Source organism: Megachile rotundata, chromosome 5 (genome assembly GCF_050947335.1).
Source record: "Megachile rotundata isolate GNS110a chromosome 5, iyMegRotu1, whole genome shotgun sequence".
Lineage (NCBI taxonomy): Eukaryota > Metazoa > Arthropoda > Insecta > Hymenoptera > Megachilidae > Megachile > Megachile rotundata.
The window spans coordinates 16,882,906-16,898,200 of record NC_134987.1 but is presented as its reverse complement, the minus strand read 5'-3'; the positions used below and the strand labels follow the sequence as shown (position 1 = coordinate 16,898,200).

Genomic DNA, 15,295 nt, shown 5'->3' with positions numbered 1-15,295 from the left:
GCGTCGTTTGCGATTCAAGTATTCCGCGAAGCGCCGCTAATTTCATTTTTCGTTCAGAATCCCTGCACTGTTCCGAAATTCCGTGTCTCCCGCAGCTGCGAGCAATTTACGGTTAAAAATAACGAATTATTCGCGTGACACGCGGAATAATTAACAGGGTACCTTCTTAGCTTTAGACTCCTCACGTTGTTGCAGTTTCACGAGTTTCTTTTTACCTAAATGGCTCAGATATTAATTCTGCTATTAATTATTTGCATCATAAAAAAAGCATATGTGTTTTAGATTAAAATGTAGTATATTTTGTAGATCCTTACCTTTTTATATTTCTATGTTCATAAGTGCTGTATTCAGATATCTACGAATTTTTAAATCTTCAAGATTACTGAAGTTTCAAATGATTTACATATATTTGGATCTCTAAATTTCTACATCCTCAAGTATCTTGATTTCCAAATTTTTTAATTCAGAAATCTCTGCATCCTCAAGTTCATGAATTCGCAAATACCTGCATTCTGAAATTGTCGAATTCGTATATCGCTGGATCCCCGAATTTCTACATCCCCCAAATCCCCAAGTCCTTGGTTCCTTAAATTTCTAGATAGCTAAATCCTTAGATCTCCAAATACCTAGCCAGATAACTCCTTAGATCTCCAAGTGTCTTTGAATCCACGAACTTCTAAATTCTAAAATCCCTTGATCCCCAAATCTCCGCGTTTCGATCTTGAATCTCCAAATTCCCTAGATCACAATATCACATCAAACTCCAGTATTCCTGGTTTTACTGATTCAAAATCGCCCATCGATCTTCTAATTGTTTGTCAAATGACAACCTCGGTGTTAGCCAAAATGTCGCCATTAATCTTCCGAAAATAAATGTACCGTTCGAGAGACTATCTATCGCACTATTACCAAAAACAAAGTGAATAAATCATTGACAACGGTGTCACGTTATCGCGATGAACTATTCCGCCTTTCCGAGTCGCTGCAACGCTAGCGTAAGAACAAAATTACCAGCAAAATAGCTTCGTAAGAAGAAGCCAGTTTCAGGAGAATTCGTTGAAGGGAATCTCATCGCATAACGAGAAGCGAACCTTGCAAGATACGACGGAAGATATCGCAGACGTTCGAATATCCGCGTATTATACAGTACATAATATCAATGTAACGGTGGTTCTCTGTACATTCGTAATCCGGCGCCAGACAAGCGTGGATTGTATGTTATCCGGTTCAGTAATCCGGACGTGTTGGATATTACAGGTATCCTCGTCACTGTCATACAACGAAAGATTACATTGTACCGTACAAAGCGCTCGAAATTCATCGCTCGCTTCCTCTTTTGCCAAATACGATACTTGGCATACACCTATTCTTTGAAGATGCTCGTTGGCTAAACTTGCCTTTGCCACTCTTTTGTAGGTACACTATATCTGCTTTTTTAACACGTTGACAGGCAATTTTATGTAGAACATAATTTTATGTAGCAGCTTTGTAAGGGAGCAGGATAGTGTAGTAATCTGAATAAAGAATTGAACGATCTGAACTTTAATATATTTTATTTGGACATGAACTGAAATGAAACTTTGAACATGTCTTCTATATAACTTTTTCTAATCGAATTTCTGTTTGACTTATCGCACTTCATTTTAACATATTTATATCATACTTCAATAATATATCACAATATATATTTAGAAATAATATACAATTTGATATAACATGTGGATTCATATGAAGTTCACATGATAGTACAGATTACGGCAATATATTGAAACACAGTATACTTGTAAGCATACTTAACTGCTAGTCTGCAATTACAATGCATACTTATGATTAAGGCGTAAACGAAGATTAGTAAATGTATTCCTAAAGCAGGTGAATTGTTAAAGGACAAAGCAGGTGAAATTCAGCGATTCTTTCAACAAAGGACAGCAAATGCCATTGAAAAGCAGTTTGCATGCATGCCAACGGTCAGTGTAAACTGCCGTGAATTAGGTTGACGAACTTAATGATGCATCGAGTGCAACGGTGACGACAGCGTTCAACCACTCGATGGCCAGTGCTAACGAGGTTAGATTATGCCGGTGAGCTGCCAAGCGAACCGATGCGACTCGAATGTCAGACGATCGTATCGATTGTTTTCTGCACGGGCAGGTGATTGCAAATTGACCGCACGTTGTGTGCTTCAAAAGCGTTACTACTTGTTTTGCTGTCGCATCGACCCGCTCGATTCAAACATCGTATTGTGTGTCGTAAGCAATCGAAACGTTTTAATTCTCGTGTCTATACGTCAGCAGTATTTTGTGCTTCTTCTGTAGTAACAAATACCTTTGTATCGGGTTTAGTGTTCCTTGGGGTGTAGTATGTGTACTCAATAATGGCTGAGTGCTTGAGATGTCGAGCGGTAGGCTCCTCTGGGGAACAGGGGCAACACCAGTTATTGACTTTTGGTTAGTAAACTTTCACGTTTAGAAATTTGGGAATTTGGGAATTTGAGATGCGGGGTTGAAATTTAGGATTTACGGATTTGAGGATTTAGGGATTTGGGAATTTGGAGATTGGAGGTTTAGGGCTATAGCAATTTGTTACTTCGAGTGCATGTTAATTCAGGGACTTAGGGATTGCAAAATATGAGAATTTGTGTAGTATACAAATTTTGAAATGTTGAAGTTGGTTTGTGAAATAGAACAAGACCTTAACTGTGACCCAAATCTTGCATCAACGTCGTCAAAAATGAAGTGAACTTCGCTAAAGCATTTAATTTAGGAGCAGTTCTGGTGTTAAGCTCAATATTGTCCGATCCGACATAGTGTTCTCCTTGTACCGCATCGACCAGATGTTTACTATTTACCTGGACCAATCCCAGGTCCTATTGAATTGTCCGTCACCTGGACCTGTTCTCGAATTCAAAGGGAACGAGTGGCTATTGCGTCGTTCTCTTCGGTCTGATCCTCATTCAACCTGGATTCTTTTCTAGCGATAAGTACCATGTCTTCAACGGATCCCGAAACTCGCTCCTAAATCGTATCTAAACTTCCTAAATATTACGAATTTGAACAATCGAAAGCATCGATATCCGCGACAGGCGAACACAGTGATACAAGAACGCGGATAAGAGCGATAGAGCGAAGAGGGGACTGGAAGGTTGCTTTGATGTTTAACCGTTGCAGCTGCTAGGTATTTCGAGAATTTCGCAGACATTCGGCGAAGCGGTTCTGTAATACAGCTTCGTATGTAACTACCGCGAGAGAAGGCTTGGTCCGGCAATCCAACCAGCGAGCGAACTTCTGAAGTATTTCGTTCCGGCTTGGTTAACTGCAGCCGAGGCGCAGCCGCGTTACCAGATCGGACCGCACAGCACGTGGTAATTACCACCTCGTGGCTACCTTGCAAATATCATCGTTTCCGGAATCGAGCGAGCTACTGCGAGCATGCTGACGCTGAATTACAAGTTATCCCTTAATGAAATGATACCAATTCTTAGGAAATTCCTTCGACCCGCCACGATTGTTGGGATACTCAAGTCTTTCGTACAACTCTTTATTTGAAGTGATATGGGGATGTAGGAATGTGGGAGCCCGGAGATATAGAAGGGTGGAAGCATGTAGAGAAAGGTATGATATAGAGGTATAAGGTTATAGAGGTGTAGATATATGGATGTAAGGATATGGAGATATGGGGGTACTGTGATATAGAGATATAGAAAGAAGTTGTGTGATCTTTTTGGAAATCTGGAAGTCCAAAAATCTGGAGATCTATGTACTTGAAACTGCAGAGATCCTCAGAGAATGATAAATAACATTTTGAGCATTTTCACTGATCTTGCCGCTCACTCAAATGCCAATAAAATTTAAATAAAGTCCCAACGAAAGTATAAAATAAAATGTGACACTGTCGTAACGTAATCTCTGGTTAAGTATCAAAGTATTATAAATTCGATCATGATTTCCCGTTGCATTTCTAAATTGCTCGATTCAGAGCGAACATATGGGTCGGACGACTGGAAGGATCTCGATATTTGCCGGATATCTCTATTTATTGCGGTCCACGGAAGTTTCTGCTGCTTCTGGCCGTAACCTGTGGTTTCCACCTTTCTCGCAATAACCCCGACGCAATATTGAGCGCCATAGCACGTACATCCAAGCTGCCACGAGCCTGAAATCATCCTCCCCATGACACTTTGTTTCTCCGACCGGTCTCTATTATATTGCTTTCGCGGCCTGTCTTTCCATCGGGTGCTTTTCGTTACTCGATTCATTCGTTTCAAAATAAACGAGCAACGCTTTCAAAGCTGAAATAGTATAAACGTCTTCCTCGTTTTTCTTCCTGAGTTTCGTCGATGGTTTTTCGTTTATTTGTATCACATTATTGCTAACTGATCGATCGATTTTGGAAAGATAAAAAATTTCGTTTTATAAATTTATGACGCATGAAAATTTTTGAAGAATATTATTTTAAGACATCGGAAGATTTTTCCGAAAAATTATTTATGGAATTGTAGACAGAGGGTGCTGGCTCGCTCCGTTATTTCGTTCGGAAATAGACGGGAACACTTGGAAGCTGAAATAATGGGCGTCCCTTCATCCTTTTTTCGAAACTTTTTTGCTCGTCTATAATCAACCAAGTTTCAAGCAAGTGCTCGAGTGTACTCTGTTACTGTTGGATTATTGCAAAATACTTACCTTGTCCTGTTAACGGTGGAGAGGTGTACTAGCACGTGGTCATTAAGGGTGCGATCATTAATCTTAACCGTGGATCATTTTTTTAGAATATCAATAACTATTTGCACTTAAGGTCTCAGCATTGATATTATTGCATATTCTCCTGTTCAAAAAATACAAATAGTCACTCCAACAAGTTCTCATATTTAGAAATTAAAATTATTATTATTTTTGTTACTAATATCTCAAACTATAATTAAAATAAACGAGGCCTTCATTTACAAGGGTTCAATTTGTTGATCCTACTATATTACTAAAACATGAACATCTTCATTATTACTTTAAATTAATTTCATTACAAAATTATTCGATGAATGTCCTAACATTGTTCGCTAACAATCAACGTTACTTTCTAGCTGCTATTAAATTCAAATTAAAAACCTCCTCGCAAAAAGAAAACGAAGTAGTTGCGCGGCTGTCGACCGAATTAACGAGCACAACTTCGAACAAAACAGTTTCGTTTCGACATTTCAACGAGTTGGCGTGTCTCAGACGCGTGTGGACCACACTTGTCCACAATCACTTCTCCACGTCTGGCCGCGAAAAATCCATTTCGACGTTATTAAAGCCGCACCTCTCGACACCAGACGTTTCTCTCTAACGATCATTTCGTGCATCGCATTACTCCGTTTTTATTCTTTATTTCCCTGGTCTGAGTGTTTTCTAACTTGCCGCCTTCACAAAACGCCGTTCTCTAAATTCAGACGCTTTCAGTTTGGACGAATTTGTCAGGGATTTTTTTTCTGTAGTGAAGTCAATTTAGTTGTTCTAATTATTCGCATCAGGTTTCTTTATGTCAACGTTAGAGTAACTGGAGACGAAATGTTCTTAGTCTGTACGAGTGATGAGAGCTCTTTTGATTTGAGTATTCAATCTTCTCAATTAAGGTATTAATGATTTACAGATTTGGATTGAATCGAATTGAAAATTTAGGTCTTGAAAAATTGTGAGTTAAAAATATTTCACCAAACTTAATGTTTCAAAATCAGTCATTTGATATGCAACGACCTAATCGAAAATGGCAGTGCCGTCGCATTAATGCATTAGAATCCAATTTCGACATAATTTCAACATAATTTGACTTCGGCATAACGGATTCAATTTTAATCATCGCCTGATGAATATTTAAACACAGGTATAGATTTTCACTTCAATTCGCGTTTTCCCGTTGGAACAGGGTTTCAAAGTTTCAAGGAAATCGAACGATTCCGCTGTCTACCAATAAAGAAATCTAGTAATCGGATTGATTTATGACCAATCGAAGAATGGGAGTTAAAACAGTAAGATCTTATTATTACTTACTTATCTGGCCGTTACCTTCCTCTTTTTATATAAAATTACGTGCTGAAGTATCTCGTTGGAAAATCCCAGTTAGTTCCCGCAGATTTATCTTTGTGCTTTTTTAGCAAAAAAGAGATTACGCGTCGCCGTCCATCACGGTGCAGTTTGATCAATCGGTACATGATATATGTTGCGTTTGCGTTTTCGAAATTGGAATATTGGACGATTCGTTGCGTGCATATTGGTCCTTGTTATAACAGTATCCTAAATTATCACTGTTTTCATGTTCTATGTCATCTGTAACATTATCAGACCGCAATCGATGTTCGAAACTATATCATTCTTCGAAGATGATACGCTAAGATCTCTCTACTCTCTAAATCATTGAAATTTCACATGCGGAAAGCGATGACGGTTAGTCGGTCGATGTTAAGACCTTCTTGCGAGTAAGTCAGTTAACACCGAACCGGTTATTTGCATTTCAACCACCGTATTGGCCATCAATTGCGTCTTAACTGATGGAAGCCGCAGCTCGCGCGACCTCAATTAACTCGAAACCCTGGACAGGCTCGTGCTTGTAGTTAAATAACATTATACGAGCAACTTGTTGGTCGCCTTAACTAGCTGCGTAACGTCGCTTTAATATTACAAAAACATCCATCATCAAGAACATATATCGCAATTCTGTCATGACAGACATGAAAATCATTTTTCAAGCAATTCACCTATAAACACTTGAAGTGTCGATCACTATTATTTCTTTTTCATACTATCAATTTCACCGATGTTGTAATATTACACGGAACAAGTACCGAGAGAACTGTTTTGTTTCATCGTACACGTACCATAAATTCGGTGATTATGAATTTACTATATGTACATCGGGGCAAAGGTACGAGAAGTGGAGGGAAAGAGAGGCAGGGTTAGAGAAACAGAGAGGAAGAAGAGAAGCACACAAGAGCAGCGCAAGCTCGTAAGCTCTAATCGTTGAGGCCAGGGTATTACTACGCGATTCTCGAGTATGTGCTTCCTGCGAAAGCAGCGTAATCCCGATTTCATACTGTTGCATGTTTAACCTGCGTGCAGTGTTTAACGATGCCATCGATCGGGATAACACAGTCTGTTAACGAAGAACGCCCGTGTCGCGAGGTAGAATGCAAACGATGCATATTTGAGCAGAACCGAAGGCTCGATTATCACGGCTACCACGATTTTCGACACTTAACACTTTGATGATTCCTGTCACGTATTCGTGATTTTAACGGCTATCCCTTCGTGATTCGACATTGACAAACTTGCCAATAAATATCAGACCTCAGTAAGAATTTCAACAAAGTACATGAACTTCAACATAGAAACATGTGACCTCATATAAAAATTTTAATAAAAGACATATGTAATGTTGAATAAGAACGTCAACAAAGAAGTATGAGACTTCGTATGAGAATTTTAACAAAGACATATGTGATCTTGAATAAGAATTTCAACAAATAAACATGTGACTTCATATAGGAATTTCAAGAACGACATATGTGATCTTGAAGAAGATTGTCAGCAAAGAAATATGAGACTTCGTATGAGAATTTTAACAAAGACATATGTGATCTTGAAGAAGATTGTCAGCAAAGAAATATGAGACTTCGTATAAGAATTTTAACAAAGACATATGTGATCTTGAATAAGAATTTCAACAAATACACATGTGACTTCATATAGGAATTTCAAGAACGACATATGTGATCTTGAGGAAGATTGTCAGCAAAGGAACATGAGATCTTGAGTAGGAATTTCAACAAAGAAGTATGTGATGACTAAGAGTTTCAACAAAGAAACATGTTACTCGTATAGGAATTTCAAGAACAACAAATGTGATCTTGGAGAAAAATATCAACAAAGAAACATGTGACTCGTATAGGAATTTAAAGAACAACATATGTGATCTTGAAAAAGAATGTCACTAAAGAAACGTGAGACCTTGAGTAGGAATTTCAACAAAGAAATATGTGATGTGACTAAGAATTCCAGCAAAGAAACATGTGTCTCATATAAGAATCTCAAGAACGACATATGTGATCTTCAATAAGAATGTCAGCAAAGAAACATGCGACTCGTATAGGAATTTCAAGAATGACATATGTGATCTTCAATAAGAATGTCAGCAAAGAAACATGGAACCTTGACCAGGAATTTCAACAAAGAAGTATGTGATGTCGACTAAGAAATCCAACAAAGAAATATGTGACCCTAAAGAAGAATTCCAAGAAAGAAATATAAAACCTGAAACAAGTAAATCTCTGATGGACAGCTCTACCATCAAACATGTACCACGTGCATAGTTGTCTACCAGTATTCTAAATAATTGCAATAACCTAACAATACACTCTGTAGCAGCGAACGTGTTAAACAATCAATTTGTGTAAAGTTCATCTTCAAAGCCATGCCCCGAAAACAAGGGAAAGAGCAGTTCTCATAAACAGTTTGTCTCAGACATGAAACACATTCGCGTACCCCTGCCAAACAAGATTACCTGTCCCACTTACGTGACTCGGTCCGTGTTTCTTCGCGAAACAGATAACGTTTATTAGATACGACCCTCACAGCGTTGCGAAACTTAATGGAAAATCCTCGAAGGAGACACGTAAAGGAATTGTTCGAAGTTGCAGGATTTAAAAGGAAAAATAATTAATAGAGAGATGGAAAGGCGAGCGTAAACGAATTGGCCGTTAAATGGCCGCAACCCGGTGATCACGTCCTCCCTTGCAAAGTGGATTTCGACGCGGATATTCGCCACGTTAATCTGGCTTTAAGCCAGATGCGATATTCCAATTGTAACCACACTTTCGTGCACGGTATCGAGCCTAACTAATCGAGACTTTGCCTTTGATTAAGGATGAAATTTTCGGCGGAGTTAATCGACCTATATGTAATTCTACGCTGGCTGCAGACGATCGTATTTTCCTGTGCCGTTCATCTTCTGATTTATGGACCACCCTGTGGAGAGTCAAACGCATTCTGAATTCATATTTTAGTTGTTACGGATCATGTGTGGAAAAGCGGGGAAGATAGAAGTTACTTTTTTTGGAATTTTTAGAATAGAGGTTTAGGGCTAGCAGGGTTTCTCAAGCAGGAGTGGCGATATACGGAAAGTTCTTAAATTTGCAAACTGTCGATAGAAATTTAGATGCTTAGGAATTCGGAAATTTGGGGTCGGGAAATTTGAGAATTTCAAGGTTTGGAAATTTTACTCTCAGAATTTGATAATTTTGGAGTTGGGGTAATTCGAGTATTTGGATTTGGAAGATTGGAAATTTGTAAAAATTTGGAAATTTGGAAATTTGGAAATTTGGAAATTTGAGAATTTGGAAATTTGCAAATTTGCAAATTTAGAATATGAAGAGTTGAAGATAAAATTTAGATTATCCCCGAAATTTGGAGGTCCAGAAAGGGCATCTAGGGATTTGAGGAAGATCTGAAGACATAAGTACAGAAGGTTAAAGAGATTTAAGAATCTAAAGATCCAGTATACAAAGACCTTAAAGTCAAAGAATACAGAAAATTAAAAATTTCAAAACTCAAAAAATGTTGAAGTTATTTGATCTCCAAAGTCAAAGGTCGATTGTTCCGACCTTCGTCCTTAACTAAAGGAGTTTCATCCCCAAGTGTATTCCTTTTCTTCGCATCATTTTTATTGCAACTATCCTTGCTTTATCATCGTTCCATTTTCTTCATTGTCCTCCGGTCTCCGTAACTCCCAAATAATAAATTTTATTTATATTGGCAAGATTAAGCTATTCCGTTTTTACTCCTTCTTTTAACTGGCTAAGCACGAACAGCATATTGTAAAATCGTGGAGCGAAACGAAGTAACAACCGTTTTTCATGGCTACAAAGTTTGATAGACGTAGAATTTTTCCCCGTGTACGAAGACTCTTTCGCACGAACTCAATTTACGACGGCGCTATTTTATGTAATGCACCATGAACTCGCGACACCTACGCGCCGGTACTCCAACTTCATAAAAACGAGAAGAAAATAAACCCTTGATCGTTTCATAAAAACGGCTCATTCTGAATTGCTCGACAATAAGAAAGTGATACTAATTGCCAGAAAAAGGTTGCATGCATTTATTTCATAAATGCAATAAGCACTTATTCTATCATAAGTTCCTTACAAGTACTATACAATATTTATTTTCTCATCACTTTCTCACATTTATTATTAAATCATAAGTATTAATTTCCTTATAAATTTGACGCAAGAAGAAAATTTTCCAAAGTACAATTTTTGGAACTTTTATCTCGATGACGAATTTCTGCATCTTATGAGAGCAACGAGAAACGTTGACACACGCGTGTATCGCGTTTCGTAGTCACGCCAGAAACGTGCATTCGTGTGAGCGAAATACTGGCTTAACTCTCACTGGCATCCGTACTTCGTGGTTATTCGACGCCGTCCTAGCAACCGTGTACGGAAATTGCTAACGACGGTCCTGCGGATAATCAAAACCGTGTGCGGTATATCATCACAGCGTTCCCGCTTCCATCCACGAAATCATAGTCGATTGATCTTAAAGGGATTGCCACCGACACAAAGTGATACCTGCGGTTTAATCAACGTCAACTGCCAAATTTCTTTCAATTTCCACTCGTTCGCTAATGACAATTTCGGATTTGTCGATTAGATTTGTCAATTAGTTTGATTTGGATGATCAGTGCTTGCTTGCATTCTCTAAATCTTAGACTCTAAACTCCAGATTCTAAAGCGTACTCTAGTTAAGACTCTAGTTACTCTAGTTAGACTCTAGCATCATAACTTTGTAGAATATAGAATCATAGATAATAAGCATGCTTCAAAAAATATTCAAATAAAAAATAATTGAGGAAGAGTCTAGAGTGCATTCATAATTTTAGAGTCCACAGTTAGACAGTATTGAGACTTCATCTAACAATATTGATCATATATTGAAATATTGTGGACAATATTCAACAGCAACATAGATACAAAACTTGATTTTCTGAACAACCCACATATGATCAAATAACACACCTTCTACTATAAACCTTCACCAATTTACCTTTGAATCCTTAATAAAACTTGAATCCTTAATAAAATCTTGCTTACGAATTACAAAATTACCCAGATCGTACAAGAACGACGTGGATTTCCTTAAGTTGGTTGCGTTTTCGCGAATTCATTTTCAGCAGAGTCTATAAGGTTCCCTTTTTATCGCGACAGGGAAAGAAATCGATGGCAAGCTCTTTGAGCGGGGCGCGTTATCCTCGTTGCTTTATTCAAGATGTCGGCTGTGCGTTAAGTTTTCACCGCGCAAGGACGAATGACGACATCGCATTAACGTCGCCTTTGGCTGTTCCTTCTGCAGGATCGTGAAACTTTCAGGCGAAGAAGATCGGTTTCGTACGTTCCGCCCTTTGTATTCTACGTTCCTTTTACGACGCCTTGGATAATCGTGTTCGAGAACTGAAATTCATTGTTAACTTCAGTTCTAAACGTCTATTAGCGTATATGTAGGGCTGTCGTTAACTCTGGGGACAAATTAACTTGGACGGGTAAAAGGATACTGAAATCTTGCAAACTTCAAATTTAATTCCTCTTCAGCCTTCCTTTTTATTTCTTGAATAATCCTTTATTTCTTAATCTTTTTATTTCTTGGATAATCTTTTTACCATGATAATATCTGATACTTAATATCTGGAACTATTGTTTGATTTAATTGAGAAATCCGTGGAACAATTTCGAGAACGCCGACAATTTGACGCGAGTCCCATTAATAGGTTTAAATGCGCGGCGATAATACCGTCCCTCTGTTAGACCATTAAGAGGCTTTCGAAAGAAGTTCAACCGACTCGAATCTAATTTAGCATCATTAATTACAATTGCCGCTGTGGTCGTGGGAATGGTCAGGCCGGGCCGCACGTGACGAAAGCGCTTAGCAGACTAGTAACTTCTGTTGTTGCGAGCACAATGGCCGGGTCTTAAGTGCACAGGCCACAATGTACTTTTCAGTAGAGCCGCCTCCGAAGAACGGAATAATTGGCTGTCCTGGATGTGTGCACTTAACGAAGCTAATTGTTCGATAGGTGAGCGCGGCTCAACTTTATCTCGAAACGACTTTGCACCCCGTAACTACCTTGTACATTTCCGGCCCTAAATTGATTTATCTTTACTACCGTCGGACACTATAATTATATTTAAAACCTATCTTAACCTCTTCATAATTAATACGTGTGTAAAAAAAACAAATCACATAAATTCAGAAGAAACTTGGTAGGTTGTAACAGTCAATGTTACTTAAATTTCAGAGTCAGACTTCACAAACATTTGGTGTTAAGATCTTTCAAAGTCATAAAGCTCGAAAGAACTAAAATTTAAAAATTCAAAAATTGCAAAATTCTGAAGATTTCAATCGATCTCTGATTTTGATTTTATCCTTGAGAAGATTTCTAAGTGTGAGAGCCTCAAAGTAGCAAAATTTCCAGAGTTCTAAGAATTCATAAATCTGTCTCAGTGACACCATTTTTAGAACTGATTAATGAAACATGTCACGCGTGAACCAGATAAAGTATGAGCCACATGTGGCCCTGAAGTTTGATGCGTAATAAGTAATAGTCATTCCATCATTAAATTCTCACGCATTCGCCGCAGTCCAAGTCGATAAAATAATTTTCTTCGTGCTCGGCCGAGTATTATGATGCAGCCGGCATTAATAATTCATAAGTCGCAACAAGATAATCCGGCGCGCGTTTAGCTTAATAACCTCGATTCAATTTCCATTTGTTATTCATTGTTTCACGAGATTGTCTTACTTTGTATGCCTCGTCGGGATCACGCAGTTCGCTCGACGCCTGCCACGTTCTGACACTCCTATCTTGTGTCCCCGACTCACGGGTACTCGTTTTCACCCCACAAACACACGCAGACACGTATGTGGGCACACGTGAGGGAAGTAAACGTTGATTCAGACTACAGCTCATGCTTTCGAAATACTCAAAGACAGGTTACACTCCTTGATATTCACACTGCCGTGCTGAAATTCCCCTCGTCGCTTTATTACATTTTACTGATTGAAAGACGCGAACTTTTGTGAAGTTGATCACGGTGTTGCTGAGGGGATCTGCTTGCAAAATTGATAGAAGGTGAAATAGAATTTTCTTGGGGTGTTTCGCAATTTTCCTCTTGTGCTAGGTAAGATATTTTCGAAGATGGAATGAACTAGAATGTAATTATAAATGTGCAGATTATCTACACGCAGTTTTGTTCAAAATTTATTGATCTCAAAGTGCCTTCAATAATTTGAGTTACGACGAATAATGTTGTAGCAATGAAAGTTTCAAGAATGCTTTTCTAAGCTAGTACGTTTTGAACAGCAGTAACTAATTTAGCGGAGAAATCAGGAAGGGTACAATAAATTTAGAGTCTTGCAATGTCGGATATGGGATTTAAAACGGAAACCCGTGCGGTTAAGTGGCATCGGTCGTATCAAAGGCGCATGCGTGCACGTGCATATGAAAACCGGAACGAAGGAAAGAGCGCGGAATCCGCAATGACGGAAGTTGAAAGCCCGATGGTAGCCCGGCGAGCGTGGGGTCGCGACCCGCTGAAATTTTCAATTCACTTTACCGTTCCGGGCTCGCATAAATACGCGATGGCGCGGAATGGCAAATACAGGCGGTCCGCGGGGCGCGTGCGTGCATACAAATTTTCTGCCCTCCACGCTTCGTAATTACTGCCCGAGCAAAGACCAAGTGCCACGCTTTTTCTTCGCTTCCTTGTTAGAAATGTAATTTTCTACCTGCGGCAATTCATTATTTTTCCACGAACGTAAATACGCCGCAAAACATAAGGAAATTATGTATAAGGTGCAGATTGTCGCTTGTAAATATCGTTTCATTTTTTCTACGACTTTGGTAATTGTTAGATACGAACAATATCTAGAGGTTGTGACACACGTTCGATATTTCTTATGAGTTTGAATTCTTCCCGTGCTGCGGACAGATGTCTGTCTTCATTTCGTTTAACCGAGAAAACAAAGACATGACACATGGAAAGAAGCTCGTGTGCACCGGGTTTAAAACGGTAGCTTTCTTTCTTTTTATACACGGATCGCGTTATTGGATTTTAGGTAAATAACTGAAAATTGAAGACAGTTGTCATGAAACAAGAATAAAGTCTTGCAACCGTACTGTCAGGAGATAATCTGGATTTCATACGGAAAATCCAAAGCTTCACTTTGAGGTAGGAGAATCTGCGAATATGAGAATATGTGGACTTGGTTTAGGATATGAATACCTAGAATTCTGAAGATACAGGGCTCCAAAAATGTGAGGACAAGGAAGCTTGAAAATTTAGATATGAAAAATTGTCAAATATCCTCAACCTAACCTAACGATATCAAACGTGCATCTAAGTGCATATTTGCATGTGTTCCAGAAGTGAACCGTGATCCAAGCCTTTAATCAGGCCACACACACTAGCTCCACGTTCCTTGATGCCCGCAGCTCTCGCACACTATTCGTTTTTGACTCGTTTTCACTCTTTTCGCGTCACTTAAGACGACTTTCCTTCGGGCTGCGTTCAATTATGTAAGAAATAAACAGTTCCGCTCGGCTGGCCCGGCTGCCAACGCGGCTACGTTATCCGTTACGAAGCGTTCGCCAGACCTGCAGCGTGATTAAACTGTGCTCCCGGTGTTTTGGCAGATTTTCAAGCGGCCGCGCAGCACGCTTGCCAGTCGTAAGCCGACTACACCGGCGCCAACTTTATCCGGATGAAAGAAGCAGCATGCTTTCGCGTTTGCAACGCCTCGGGCGTAATTCACGCGGGCGATGCCCGCCCTCGTGCGCGGGCGTTTGCCACGCGACCAGATAAAACGAACGGTTCACGTATCCGGAACTTTCTGTTGGAAAATTCTGGGATCGCGTGACAAACGCCGTGTGGCAATTTCCGATCTCGCGAATTCGTTCTTCGCTGGTACTAGGACAGATTTAATGGAGGATATTTTGAAAATTGTTAAATGGGTTTTCTGTAGTCAGGCTGGTTCTTTTTCTCCAACTTCTTTCGTGGTCACTTTGAAACGAGTAAAATATAATGGCATTAAAAAGTTAGATGGTTCTTTTTTAATCTTGGGAAAATCATCTTTGGAGAGGTTAAATCAATTTCACCGTGTTAGCAAGTTTAAGAAAGATTCATTGCGAGTGTACGTCAGAAATGAACTTTCTTTTGCTCGAGTGCAATAGTCTCGTCACATGGACAGTGATGTAAGAGCGCAGAAGTTAAAAA

At 39.1% G+C, this 15,295-nt stretch overlaps 2 long non-coding RNA genes across 2 annotated transcripts in view; one reads left to right on the top strand and one right to left on the bottom strand.

Moving 5' to 3' along the window:
* Positions 1-15,295, top strand: part of LOC143264520 (uncharacterized) — a 258,801-nt gene that overhangs the window by 138,348 nt on the left and 105,158 nt on the right. The window lies entirely within an intron of this gene.
* Positions 3,893-14,747, bottom strand: LOC143264490 (uncharacterized). Its single transcript, XR_013038236.1, has 4 exons — positions 14,399-14,747; positions 6,021-6,296; positions 4,680-4,821; positions 3,893-4,607 (listed from the first exon to the last, which is right to left on the bottom strand). It is a non-coding gene; the product is annotated as an uncharacterized LOC143264490 (long non-coding RNA).